Consider the following 14994-nt stretch of genomic DNA (forward strand, 5'->3'; position numbering starts at 1 on the left):
GTTTGCAGGCAATACTCCAAAACCTGGAAAAATTATTCGAGCATTTCCCTGGCTGCAGGAATCACCGGACGGCAAAGGCCCCGCTGCTGAGCACAGAGAGAACAGAGAGAACGCCCCCGTCGAACCAGAGTCTCAAAACATCAGGGTATAAGAAAGGACCCTAAAGGCTCCGGGGGAAAAAAGGCCCCCATGTCAGATGGGAATCAGACTTTTCATCAACAAAACTGAGTTCCACAAGTCAAAGAAGCAAGTCTTTCAAATTTCTAAGGAAAAGTGCCTTTTACATAGAAGTCCACATCCAGCCAAACTGTTAACCAAGTATGAATGGAAGCCAGCGCATTTTCAGGCCTCACGAAATGTGCTTACTCGTTCAAAAACTGCCTCCTGAGCACATTTCATGTGGCTGTGTGCTCATGTTATCACAGACTGACCTGCTGCTCAGAGCTCCCGTGACCACTGGTGGCGAGACACAGCAACTCATCAGGAGGGATGAGCCTGTTGAAGAAAGCACATCAGGGAACACAGGAGGATGGGTGGGGGCACGAGGGGGGCACAGGCTCAACACAATCCTTGAGACTTTGGAACATGAGACAGTAACGTCAGGCAATGTAAGGAAAAAGGGAAGGTGAAATTCAGAATTCAGTTGTGTAACAGACAACACTTACACAAGCACACTGGTCTTCAACTCTCAGATTCAACCTCTGGAGAAGCATGAAAAACACACAGTAAAAGGGGCTGTTGAACCCCAGGATTCTACTGCAGGGGGCCAGCTACAGACATATGCCCCTTCGTGAAAAAGGTTGACTCAGGGTGCAACCCAGAACCAGCGGAGTCACCCTGCGCTTGGAACGCGCTGGGTTTCAGAGCTGCACTGGACCTGTGGCTTCCCTCCCATTTCCCCTTTGGTGACAGAATAGTGGCACCTGCTGGCCCCTGCCTGTGCTGCTGTGCTGGGGAGCTGGGCAGGCAACCTGCCTCTCTAGGTTCACAGGTGCCCAGGAGTGGCCCTCACGGAACATATCACCCAGGGGAAGACAGGCTGGACTCTGGAGCTGATGTGGTTCAGGTGACATTTGGGACTTTGAGCTGATGCTATGGCGGGAAGACACCCTGGGGAACCTCAGAAGGGGGGCATATGTGTTGGGGGGATTTGCCAGAAGGCAGGATTCTGAGATGGCCCCATGATTCTGGGCCCTGGTGCACGCACACCTCCTCCACCCGTGTTAACCTGGCCACTGCTGTAAAGGGGCTTTTGAAGATGTAACTGAGGTCCCAAGACAGAGGACCTTAAAACACGGCGAGTAGCTGGTGGCATGACCAAATCGCACGGTCTTTCAAAGCAGAGTTTTCTCTTGCCGGCGGCAGAAAAGTAGGTCTGAGGGATGAGTCCTGCTGGCCTGGCAGAAGGCATCCTGCTAGGACAACTGCCCACAGCCCAGGGGCAAAGAACCAAGTGCAGTCGCCTGACAGCCGGTCTACCGAAGCCGGTGAGCTCGGAAGAGGACCGGCGTCCCCGACAAGAGCCGCAGCTCGGCGGACACGCCACTTCAGCTTCTGAGGCCTTGAGCAGGGAGGCCAGCCACATTGTCCTGGGCTTCTGACCCCGGAACTGTGACTAATGAGTGGGTGTCCTTTTAAGCCACCAAGTTTGTGGCAATTTGATAGGCAGCAATAGAAAACAAATACAGTAGTATTCAGAAGAATGGCAGTTACAGCAGAAGAAAGAGCAAGTTTCCCGGGCACGGAAAACAGAGTGGCCACTGACTCTGGAAACACTTTCATTAGACAACTAATCTCCCAATTCTAGACAAAAGAGGCAGGTTGATAAACTAGTGGCAGAAGCTGGAGCCCCTTGGTAGGACTGAATTGTGCCTCCCAGAAGTCATGTGTTCAAGCCCTACCCCCATCTCCAAATGTGGGGCCTGTGGGAGGTGATTAGGTGTGGATTCCTGAGGGTGGGGCCCAGGGACAGGATCAGTGCCCTTGTCAGCAGAGACAGCAGACAGCATCCTCCCTCCCGATCACGATCACCCCTCCCCTGTGAGTACACAGGGAGAAGGCTGCCGTCTGCAGGCTAGGAAGCGGGTCCTCCAGGAACCAAACCGACTGACACCTTGATCTTGGACTTCAGCCTCCAAGAGTGTGAGAAACAGATGCCTGCTGTTTAACCCACCCATCTATGCCGTTTGCTGTGGCAGCTGAGCTGCCAGAAACAACCCCCTCCTGCCTTCTGATGTCCACCTTCTTCACCAGGCTGCCTTCAATGAAAGGCCAGGGAGTGTGAGCTACCTCTAGCCGCTCCCATCTCTATGGGAAGAAAGGCAGTTACTTTATTTGACAGCAGAAGTTTTTCCATTAACCATTTCAAACACTGTGTACCCACCAAACCTTTCATGAAAGCATCAAAGCTGACTGCAGTGGGTCTCACCCCTGCGTGTGCCTGTGAGAAACCATGAAATGGCCCGTGACACTCCCACGTCAGAAACGGAGCAGAGGACCCAATGGCTTTGCCATCTTGTGAGAAAAAGGGTAACTCTCCAGGCACGACTCCCCTGGGTGCCTGTGCTGGACTCCTGGTCTCTCCTGACCGTCTTTGCTCCCTGGCAGATGCCATCCAGCCCACAGGGCCCTGGAAACAGGGGCTCCAGAGGTGTGACCAGCAGCACTGACCCAAGTAAGACCAAAACCCGACAGCAAAACCCTGGAAGCACTCAACACCTCCTCTAAAGTGCTCTCCCAACCCTGAGCCTGGGCCAGCCTCTCTCTCACTCCCTTCTGTCAGACGACGACACCGGGATGCAGACACAGGTGGACGACACTGTACATGAAGAATCAGAAACGTCCAGACAGGTGGGCTAGAAAAGTCAACGCTATGGGGAAAGTGGGGAACTGGAAATGAAAAGACACTGAGAGACGTGTCCCCCAGTGCCACGCTAGGAACCCACCTGTGTCTGGTAAAGGAAAAACATTCCTGAGACAACTGGGCAGGTTTGAAAATGGACAGGATATTAGCTAATATGTGAAATAAGTACCCACGCTCAGGTGTGACAGTAACACTGCAGTTGTACGGAGACCATCCTGTTCCTATGTCCTGTGTGCTCTGAATTGTCTAAGGAATGTGGCAAGTTGTCTGCAGCTACTTCGAGATGATTCAACAATAAACACGTATTGAGAAAAAGAGATGAAGCAAATGAGGTAAAACAAATAATTACTGGACGGGGGTGGGGGTACAGGGTGCTCAGTGTATAATTCTTTGCATTTTTTCTCCACTGTTTCTTTCCCAAACAAATCCTGTGTAAAATAAAATGGAATCACTTGAAATAGAGAGAGGAAAGTGAAGCCCTTCTCTGCTGCTCATGTCCTAGCTGTACTGTGTCTCCTTGTCAGGCAAACGGGGTGACCGAGCCGTCCTCGGAAGCTCTGAGGACTGAGTTAACAGACACGGTGCCTTCGGAACAGGCCAGTAAAGGCATCACTAAGACCACTTCCCGTTCTTCGTTGCTGAGTACCTACGTGGCCAGGCCCAGCAGAGGGTCAGGAGCTGCAGAGCTAGGGCCCCACAGGACCCACGGGTGAGCGGGGGCTTCCAGCTCTGCAGACAGCTTCCTACTGTTTGCATATTTCTTGCTAAACAGCTGGGATCCGCTGTTAATGTAGCAAAGTCCAACAGATATTGACGTATTTGCAAAAAACTCCAATTAAGCTCCACTCTCTAAATTCACCAAGATATTAGACGTTCTCTTCAAAAGCACAGTCAAGCTCATAATCAGTTGTTAAGAACTAGATTTTCTAGTGAGTGTTAGTTCTCATCAGTGAAGTTTTGCTTAATCCAATGAGCAATCCTGAAAATGCATCTGGACGATGCTCACAGTTTAACCCTCTCCTCACACGTTTAGTGTGTCAGTCCTGTTCCCTGTCCTCTTGTCCTTCATGTAATTCAGTTCTGTAGGGAGAAACTTGACAGATCAGAAAAGATGACAGCCTTGTTATTTTGAAAGGCCTCACTTTTCAAAATTGAATGATAAACTATCACCTTGTAGAACTGGAGAATAATCATTCCATTTTTTTTTGAAGCATTTTTGCAATAGTAACAGCAAATATCAGGAGGATAGTAAGAAACTGTTCCCAAATCTCAACATATTTCAAACAGTAAAAGAAAATTACATTCTCAACTTCAAATTTGATTCCAACCATTAACCAAAGAAAGCTCCAAGTGAAATAACAAATCCTGCCATTTACTAGATTAAAGAGTAACAGTACAGACCAAAACAAACCTTACTTTATAATCTAAACCGAACAAGCCACATAGGTACTTCCGAGCACTGGCCAGCCCAGAGACAGGGGGCCCCTTGGCTGGGGCTTCTGGGAAGAGTCCTCCAGGGGGGCCTCCCACATGGGCCTGGGGGAGGTGGGGTGCCCATCACAGCCCCATGCTACAGCCCCAGGTCAGGACGCCAGAGAGGTGCGCCATGGCGCCCAGCACTCAGGAGGCCCCGGTCACAGAGGGCCCTGCACACAGGCCCTGGGGGCACCACTGCTTACACGGGTCAAAGATCCGAAACGTTTCAGGCCCTCACATCTTAAAGAAACTTCTTACAAAGGTCAGTTTATAATTTCTGGTGCAAAATCACTGGCAGGAACAAAATGATGCTGTACAAACAACTGAAATCGTGGTGCTTGGAGGCACCAAGGAATTCTCCTCACTGATACACACCCTCCGAGGTAATGGGTGGGGGTCTTGTTGGTTTGCTCCTGGTTCATGCGTGAAAGTCTTTCCTGTTTGTAATTTGTCTTCGCTCACATGTAAGCTCCAAGTACCGTAATAGTTTCGGTCACTATGATGACACCGGAGGAACCTACACAACTAGAGACAGATGAATTGTTGCAACCTCGTCTTTCACCCTCTCCTCCATGGCCAATTCTGTTCATTTACCAGCGGGCGCTTCTCAGGTACAGGCCCTCTGTCAGCTAAAGGCGTTCAGACGGCCCCAGGGACACACACTCCATGCCAGTACCCGTGGCTTAGTGCGGGTCCTCCCTCTAAGTGTGGGCTGGGCCTAGTGATTTGGTTCAAACAAACAGAATATGGCAAAAGGGGTGAATGTCACTGCCAAGATTAGGTCACGAAGGCTGGCCGTCTTGCTCACTCTCTCGTCCTGTCGCAGGCCCCTCTGAGCTGCCCCACGTGGAAAGGAACTGACTTCTCATGGGTGAGCCTGGAAGCTGACCCACCAGTGGTACCTTCAGGCCTGCGGACACCCTGGCTGCTGCCTGTGGGACCCTTAGCCAGAGGATGCAGCTAAACCCCTGGCCCACAGAAACTATGAGAAAATAACATGTCTTTTCAAAGCACAAAGTTTTGGGGAAAGTTTTGGACAGCATTCCATAAATAATACAACCACCCAGAACTATCACACCTTTAAAAATCCAAAAATGGGAAAATATAGAGCCTACCCAAACTGAACACCCAGTTTTGCAAGTCTTTTCCAAAACTTCACAAAGCAAATTAAGGTTTAAAAAAGTAAAGTGTATGTTTTTAAAAAATCAGAAGTAAGCAAGCACTGAGTAAGAAGTGTGGTTACATTTGGCAAATAAAAGTTTCTAGACTGGACTGCTCAGGGTCTCCACTGGGTTAGGGTTCGGTCTTATGAAATATTAATCTGAAAATCTAAAGTGGCTTTCTCATAAGTCACCAAATGAGGTTGTGGCACAAAATGAAACACCCAAATGACTAGTTCAAGTACCTCTCTGGGGAATCCATATAGCTCAGAATTTTGGATTTATACCTCACCCTATGCCCAACTTCGGGGTATGTTTGCAAGCCTGCCGCAAATTCTAAAAGTATTCCTGCCTCTCATTTATTCGTTCACACCCTCACCCATTCATCCAGTGTGTGTGCTGCTTGCTGACCTCATGCCAGGCAGCCAGTTCTGGGAGCTGAGCTGGGCAAGGTCCCTGCACCCTCTCAGAGGACCAACAGCACCTTCCCGGACACACCTGGAGCCCTGCCCCAGCACACACCACACGCCACTTTGTCATAACCACTTCTGAATTAGAGGAAAACAGGCAAGTTCTAGATGGAAGTTTGGTTGAAAGGTTTCGGAGCACGATGGCCTCATCCCAAGGTCCTTTGGTACTTCCCTGTCCTGAGTCACTCACCTGACGTGTAGCCTCGCTTCCCCAACTTTCCTGCACTGACTCCACCCCTCCTAGAGCCTCCTGGCCACTGAAAACACCCCTTTCTGCGGCTCAGGATGGAGGGTGCATCTATGGGACCTTGAGAATGGGGCTTGTCTGGTGACACCACCAGAGGGAGAGGCCAGCAGGTTCAGATGCTGACCAAGGCAAGGACCACAGCCCTGGAGCAGCCCTCAGAGAACAGGGTAGGGGACAGCTTTCTGGGGCTGGGGAGTGGGCACAGTGCTGGTCTGGAAGCCAGTGTGGACTAGGAGCCCCCTTTGAATCCCCAGAGCCAGGACGATGGGCCCCAACCCTGCCTCACATCTGCCTGCAGGTCCCAGCCTGGCGGCATCTGCTGAAGGTCAGGAGGTCTGTGGGGCTGGCGTTGGGGCTCAAGATGCCCGTGCTCAGGGGCCTCATGGAAAGGGGCGGTTTGTGCCTGTGGGGCCTAGGTGACCAGGATCCCTGCCGTCCCAGAGCCTTTACAGCAGGGGGTCCAGTTGAGTGCCTGGGGAGATTCAGGACATCTCTGGACCTTGCCCCAGGGACCCAATTCCCTGGGGGCCCAGCTTGGGTCCCAGCACTTTCTGGTCTACTCTTGAGACCTGGTGCCTCTCGGTGACTTGTTCAGGAGCCCCGGCCTCCTCGGAGACCTGTCTCCCCATTCCGGTTCATCTCAGGGTCCGTGCCTCCCTGAAGCCGCTCACTTGTAACAAGCCCTGTCTCATGCCAGTCCCAGGGTCCCAGCCTCCCGGGGAGGGGCTGTCTCAGGGTCCAGTCTTCCCAGTTGACCCAGGGTCCTTGCTCTCCTTGGTGGCCCCTCCCAGTGTCCGAGCCCTCCCTGGTTCCTGCCCGGTCCTGGGGTCTGACCCTCCTCAATGACAGGACTCAGAGTCTGACCAGTCTTGGGGTCCCAGTCCTCCGTGGTGACCTGTACTGGCTTTGGACCCTCCTCTCTGACCCACCCCGGGGTGGGACGCTTCTCAGTGACCTGCCTCACGGTCCGGCGCTTTCTGGTCCCTGCCTGGTGAGTACCGGGGTCAGGGCCTCCCCGGTGGCCAGTCCTAGGGTCCGGTACTCCCTGGTCCCTCCTCGGTGACCCGTCATGGGGTCCGGCCCTCCCTGGTGACCCGTTCCGAGGTCCCGGCCCTCCCCGGTGGCCCGTCCCAGGGTCCCGGCCCTCCTGGGGCCTGCCGAGCGGTGTCGGGGCTCCACGGGCCAGGCCGACGAGGGTCGCAGGGGAAAGGGCCGAGGTTCGGAGCCTCCCGGGCCCGGATACGGGCCGAGGCCGCGGCCTGAGAAGCAGGCGCCGCGGGCCAGGCCGGGCGGGGCACGGACTCACTGACCTGCTGTCTCGGCTGCGGACGAGCGGGGCGCACGCGGGGGTAGCGCTGGGAGGGGGAGGGGGCGCTGCTCCCTCCGGGTCCCCCCCAAGAGCAGGAGAAAAAAACCCGTCCGGAGTTTAAAACAAAGAGGCGGAAATGCCCGAGCGGAGCCGAGCGCCGAGTCGGGGGCGCCGCGCTAGGAGCATGCGCGTTGCGTGACCCGGCTCCCATCCCGCAGCTGGGGCGGGGGCGGGGCCTAGCGGGGGCGGGGACCGGGCGTGGTCAGAAGGCGCAGGCGCGTTCGGCAGGACCCGACCAAGGTACCTGGAAAGAGGGTCCTAGGGGCGGGGCCTGGGGCGGGGCCTGGGGCGGGGACATGGTCAGGGAGTGTGGGTGGGGACAGCAGGGGGCGTGGGGTCCCGGCTCTGAGGAGGGACCCGGCTGGGCGCGTGTGACCCGCAAGGGGTTGGTGGGAATGGCCAAGCTCCAGAGTGGGCATTGTGGAGTCGGGGCCCAGCAGAGGCGGTGCCTGGCGGGAGCGGCGCCTGGCGGGGGCGGGGTCTGGCGGAGGCGGAACCTTTTGGGGGCCGGGCCTGGAGGAGGCGGGGCTGGGCGGGCGCTGCGTCAGCCGCCGGGGGCCTGCAGATCCCAAACTGCAGGCCCCTCGCGCTGAGCCATGCTCCTGGACCAGGGTTTCGTCCGGCGGAGACCGTGTCCTTACATTCCAGTCCTTCCTGGGAACTAGCACCGAGCACCCTCCGTGCACTAGGGAGGGGCCCGTGGACAGACAGGAGCCCTTACTCAGGCTCCCGGACAACTGGCAGCAGGGCTGACCCCCACAACTCGTCTGTGTGTCCACCTTTGCTCAGGCCCCGCCCTGGAGCTGTAAGCAGTGACCGTGACGCCCACGCCCTCATGGGGTACACAATGTGTGTGTGTGTGGGGGGGCAATTACAGAGGGAAACATAAAAATGGTGTCATGTAGGAAACAAGCTGGGGGTGGGGGAGGCAGTGGTTGTCCAGAGTCAGTCACAGTACTAGGGTGGATGGTAACGGAAGGGGCACAGAGGGAGCCAGCCCTGCAAATATCTGTGACAAAAGAGTGCAATATTGAGATTCTGAAAGCTACAAAACATTGTTGAAAGAAATTAAAGTGGACCTAAGTAAATGGAAAGACATCCATCTTCATGGATTGCAGACAATATTGTTAAAATAATATTCCACAATTTGATCAACAAATTCAACACACTCCATATTAAAACCCAGTTTGGTTTCTCTGCAGAAATTTCCAAGCTGATCCTAAAATGTGTATGGAATTCAAGGGACCCAGAGTAGCTGAGACAATCTTGATAAAGAAGAACGAAGTTGGAGGACTCACATTTTCTGATCTTAGAAGTTACTCCAAAGCTACAGTAATCAAGATAATGTGATGGTGGCATAAGGGCAGACATACAGATCAATGGATTAGAACTGAGAGTCCAAAAATAAACCCTCACATTTATGATCAATTGTTTTTCAAGAAGGGTACTAAGACTATTCAGTGGAGAAAGAAGTCCATTCAACACATGGTGCTGGGAAAACTGAATATTCACATGCAATAGAATGAAATGGGACTCTTACCATAGTACAGAAACTAACTCAAATGTATCAAAGGCCTAAATGTAAGAGTTTAAACTATTAAACGCTTCAAAGAAAACATGAGCATAAATTTTTTTGACTATGGATTAGGCAGTGGGTACAAGGTTTCTTTTTGGGTGATGAAATGTTCTAGAATTGATTGTAGTGCTGGTTCACATGTTTGTTAACATACTGAAATTTATTGAATTGTACACATTAGATGGGTGAATTGTGTGATATGAGTATTTGTCATGCCGGGTGTCAGGCAGGGTCTCAGCTCCCACTCCCCACATAAGCATGCAGGACATGGTGAGGCCAAAAAGGAACACCCACGGAGCCATAAATAGGAGAGTCATACCACTATACTCTCGCTGGCAGCTGGGTTGGAGACACAGGGAGCAGGAGCCACACTATCCGCAACCTGCCATCCACTTCTCTCTGCTAACCAACCTCACTTGCTAGCTGCAATCTGCTCTTGCTAGCTCAGCCACCATCTTCTTGCTAGCCCCCATTTTCTGCTAGCATAGCCATGGCAGTTATATTAGTGGCCAATGGCTCACTGGTTACAGCTGATGGCCAACTAAGCCACAGCTGATGGCCATCCAATCACAGTTGATGGCCATTTACTAACTGAGCCAGCACCTTTCCATGTGAGGCCAAGAGCCTGGAAACTGCACTCCTGGCTCTGTCCCCACACTCCACCCCTACAGGGTCTCACCTGACAATCTACGCGACAAGCGTCTTCCGCGAGGGGCCCTGTGTGAGAAGCCTGGAGTTGAATGCAATATCCTTTCGCAGCCAGGCTTTCTGGGCACAGCCAGGGTTTCTCAGGGCACCACCAGTCCTTCAGGGCACAGCCAGACTTCCTGGGCTTCTTAGGGTACCACCAGTCTCCCTGGGCACAGCCAGGGCCTCTCAGGGCACCGCCACTGTCTCTGGGTACAGCCCGATTGCCTGGACACAGCCAGGGCCTCTCAGGTATAGCCAGTTTTTCTGGGCACAGCCAGACTTTCTGGGCACAGCGAGGGTTCTCACATATTCTCAACAGTGGCCATTCGAGACACAAAAGCAAACATCCGCCAGTTCCACTACATGGTGGTACGTTCCCAAGCAAACAGTCAAGCGGGTGTCCATCCCATCAAATTAGGGGTGGAGCCCATTCCCCACAGTCCATAGTTATTTGCCAGGGCTGTGCATTAGCCTCACCATGTGTGCCCTCTCCACAGGGCGAGGGCTCCAAGTCCTCCCCAACCCGGGGGTGAGGGCCTCAGCAAGCACTTCCCAGCCCACAGGGCCGCAACGACCTTCGCTTTCTCTGGCCTAGGCTGGACAGGGAACCATTCACGTCTTCCCATCCCTCCACAGGGGTCCAGCTCTCCGGCAGCTGCCCCTCCTGGTCTTCCTGAGACTGAGTGTTCATCCGCACAAACTGCTCCACCACCCTTCGGGGAGCTTTGGCCAGCACTGTACCCTGCTCGCTGCGCCATGTGTCATGCAGGGTGTCATGCAGGGTCTCTAGTCCCGCTCCCCTACTAGAACGCAGGACATGGTGAGGCCAAAAAGGAACACCCATGGAGCCATAGATAGAGGAGTCATACCACTATACTCCGCGCCTCTCTGCAATCCGCGCTTGCTAGCTCAGCCACCATCTTCTTGCTAGCCCCCATTTTCTGTTAGTATAGCCACAGCAGTTATATTAGTGGCCAATGGCTCACTGGTTACAGTTGATGGCCAACTAGCCACAGCTGATGGCCATCCAATCACAGTTAATGGCCATTTATTACCTGAGCCAGCACCTTTCCACGTGAGGCCGAGAGCCTGGAAACTGCTCTCCTGGCTCTTTCCCCACAGTATTATATCTCAATGAAGCTGTTAATTAAAAAAGAGAATTACAAAGAAACTACTAAGTAGATAAGAAAACAAAACCCTTACATATGTTGCCTACAAGAGACTCACTTCCGATTGAAAGACACAGATGGAAAGTAATTTAGAATTGATCAATTAATCAATTTAGAATTGATAAGAAGTAAAAGTGCTGTGTTCATCCCGATGGGAAAACATAAAAACAGTTAACTAACTTACATCATAAATACACACACAGGTATACATAAATATCTTATGCTATACAGACAACAGTTAGATACTTATCTCAAAAACACAACAATGAAAAACTTAGATAGCCTCTCCCACCACACATACTAAAAAAATGAGCTGTCTATTTCATACCATATACAAAATATTAGATATTCAACTTACAGCACACACACAAATGGAAACACATCACTCTATACACAAAAAAAGACACCCATTTCCAATACATAACAAAAATTTGGTACCTATCTCATACCCTACACAAAATTTCATGCCACACAATAGACAAAAAAATGAGATACTAATTTCAATCATATAGAGAAAAAAGTTAGACACCCTCACACTTTACATAAATAGACACATCTCACACACACACATCACACACACCACACACACATCACGCACACATCACACACACATCACACACACATCACACACACACATCACACACACATCACACACACACATCACACACACATCACACACACATCACATCACACTCACACACACATCACACACATCACACACACACACATCACACACACATCACACACATCACACATCACACACTCACACTCACACACACACATCACACACATCTCACACACACACATCACGCACACATCACGCACACATCACACACATCACGCACACATCACACACACATCACACACACATCACACACACATCTCACACACACATCACACAAACATCACATACACACACATACACACACATCTCACACACACACATACATCACACACACACATATCACACACATCACACACATCACACACACATCACACACACATCACACACACATCACACACACACACATCATACACACACATGTCACACACACATACATCACACACACACACCACACACATCACACACACATCACACACACATCTCACACACACACATCACACACACATCACATACACACACATCATACACACACACATCTCACACACACATACATCACACACACATCACACACACATCTCACACACACATCACATACACACACATCTCACACACACATCATACATCACACACACATCACACATCACACACACATCATACATCACACACACGTCACACACACACTCACACACACACTTTCTACCTCAGGACATCATGCTAAAATATTCATCATGCCATATTCACACACAAAAAGTTAGATACCCATCTCGAAATATTTTTAAAAACTAGATCCCATTGGGAAGCAGTGCCCCATGGACACATCATGTCTCTGATTCTGTGCATCCAGGTCCTCAGAGCAGTGTTTACAGCCACTTTAGAATGTTTATTTCAAAGCCATTCCAGGATAGACAGGAAAAAGACCCACCCTTTCCTGTGCCTGGAAAAGATGCTTACATTCCAGAGTAAAGAGAAGGTTTCTCTCTGAAGGCAGGTGCTTATCTTAGACAAGCACTCTGTCTAAGATAAGAAAGAGTTCCCTAATGTGAGGTCCTTTTTCTGCACAAGGTGCCACCTGGATGCCCCCGGACACTGGAGCTGCAGGGAGCTGTACCTGACAGTGACACACACTCTTCGCCTCTGGCCCACCCCTCGTGCACCCTGCATTTGCACACATAGAGACGTGGTAGGCTACCTCGCTAGCTTGTAAGGAGAGTGAAATCTCAGACCCTTCACAGTTCCTGACTTAACACACACAAAGTAGACATCCTTCACACACTACACACCAAAGAATTAGATGTCCATTCTTTCCCGTTCAGACAAAAAAATTAGATAACCATTTCACCCACACATACACAAGAGACAGAGACCCATCTCCCACCACACATACCACCAGCAGTGTAGGCCTACATGGCACACCCTAAACACACACCATGCCCATCGTGCACCAGACGCAGACGCAAAGTAGGTGAACATCAGGACACACACCAAACTAGCTGCCCACCCCTCCCCTGTCCCTCCCTCTCGCTCACAGACATACACACTAGATGCTCCCTCACCCCATGCCTCTCTCTCTCTCTCTCTCTCTCTCTCTCTCTCTCTCACACACACACACACACACACACACACACACACACACAATGAAACGAGAAAACCAGCTCTTTTCACTTCTTTAACAGGCTGACTAGGTCTGAGCAAAGGAGATAAGATGGGACCACAGAGTCCTTGGGAGGGGCCAGCAAGCTGGGCCCCAGATACTTGCTGCCACAACTTTGGGCTGTATGTGAGCACAATGTGCTGGCCTTCCCCAGACTATGATGGAGGGAGACATAGCAGGTGGGGTGGGGGACCCCAAGGGCCCCCTCTGCTGGGGGCCAACTGCAGCCAGGCCAGTGAGCAGAGCGGGGCTTCAGGGAAAGGGGCTTATGTCCCAGTGCAAATGCGTCAGCTGCCTTCAGTGGCTGATCCCGATTGCCTGCCATGAGAACAAAGAGGGGGTCACACTGTCCTTTCGGAGGAGCCTGGGAGTCCAGACTGTGATGCGCCCACTCAGGCCCCTGCCTCAGGCAGTGGCGGGGTCTGTGGGCTTTCGGCAGCCCCAACCCCCGAGGGGAGCACCACTGGCAGAAGATGCCAGGAGGGCAGGTGTGCTTCTGGAGCCAGGCCCAAAAGGCTCCGGACCAGGATGTGCATGGGGGGGCACCCGTGGAGAACCTGCTGGGCAGGCCGGTGGGGAGTGCCTGGAGGAGCAGGAGGCAGCAAGGTCACCTGCCCCACAGGCTTCTATCCTCAGCCACAACCATGTTTTGGCTGCAGGCATCTGGGTGTGGACAGACCAGGCTCTTTCCTCACACAGCAGACACTCCCTGAGAGTAGCTGATAAAAGCCAAGTAAAAATGTACAGCATGGGGCTGTGACCACCTCACCATGTAAGGTGAGGTTTCTTCCCAACATCGTCCTCAGCAGAGCCTTTGCTCCAATCTTGCAAAGTGACTGCTCTCAGCTGCTTAATTTTGAGGAAGATACTGTTTAGGGAAAGACACATGAGCCTGAAAAAGCTGCAACTAATGCTCCTTTGGGATTCCGACAGGAGTCTATATTTGGTTAGGTGAAAAGGAGATAAACTGAAATACAGATTTAGTCATGATTGTGTGTGTTGAATGACATTTTAAATTATCCAAAAGATAATTTTGGAAAGCGAGACGTATTAGTAGGTGGCGTTTGTGTGATCGCTAAAAGATACCTTCATGACGTTTGGTCCCGGAGGTGTGCAGATGGATTCTGGGCTCCACCTGACACTTCTGGGGATGGTCTTACACTTGGATTGAAAACTGAAACAGCTTGGATGCTTGTGTTGAAGATACTCATCCAGAATTTACATAAAACTGTTCCATTAAAAATGTGACAGTGGAAAAATCTTTGTTTCTGAATGACTGTCCTTTCCACAGTATGTGAGTTTTAAAAATTAAACTCCTTAGTTTGAGATAATTACAGATTCAGATGCAGTTGTTTCCTTGTGCAGTTTCCCCCAATGATACCATCTAGCAAAACACACATGTGCACTGTCATAGCCGTGACACTCACGTTGCTACAGCCCGCGACCTCCTTCAGAGTTCTTGCTTCACTAGCACTCACGTGTGTGTTTACTTAGTGTCACAGGATTGGGTCACGTGCACAGCTGTGTAGCCACTACCACTGGCAAGTACAGAACATGTCTGTCACCACAAGGACCCTTCTGTTGTCCTTATATAACCACCTCCCTCCCACTGTCCCAATCCCCAAACCATTTGTCTGTTCTCCACTTGTAAAATTTTATCTTTAAAAACATGTCATACAAACGGAGGCATACAGTTTG

General features: G+C 51.4%; 1 protein-coding gene and 1 long non-coding RNA gene across 6 annotated transcripts in view; one reads left to right on the top strand and one right to left on the bottom strand.

Moving 5' to 3' along the window:
- Positions 1-7722, bottom strand: part of PCGF3 (polycomb group ring finger 3) — a 47090-nt gene extending 39368 nt beyond the window's left edge. For 3 of the 5 annotated variants that reach the window (XR_012492132.2, XM_088793445.1, XM_074319902.2), the window contains exon 1: positions 7527-7722. The gene's annotated coding sequence lies outside the window, so the exon portion shown is untranslated. Of the gene's footprint in view, positions 1-431; positions 496-7526 lie in introns of all 5 variants that reach the window. The other 2 variants (XM_074319907.2, XM_074319916.2) reach the window with 2 other exon arrangements.
- Positions 7723-8121: 399 nt separating this feature from the next.
- LOC141568213 (uncharacterized) lies at positions 8122-9203 on the top strand. Its single transcript, XR_012491261.2, has 2 exons — positions 8122-8425; positions 8788-9203. It is a non-coding gene; the product is annotated as an uncharacterized LOC141568213 (long non-coding RNA).
- Positions 9204-14994: the final 5791 nt, after the last annotated feature.

This window comes from Rhinolophus sinicus, chromosome 1, assembly GCF_057876585.1.
Source record: "Rhinolophus sinicus isolate RSI-liver-muscle chromosome 1, RSI-T2T, whole genome shotgun sequence".
NCBI classification, from domain to species: domain Eukaryota; kingdom Metazoa; phylum Chordata; class Mammalia; order Chiroptera; family Rhinolophidae; genus Rhinolophus; species Rhinolophus sinicus.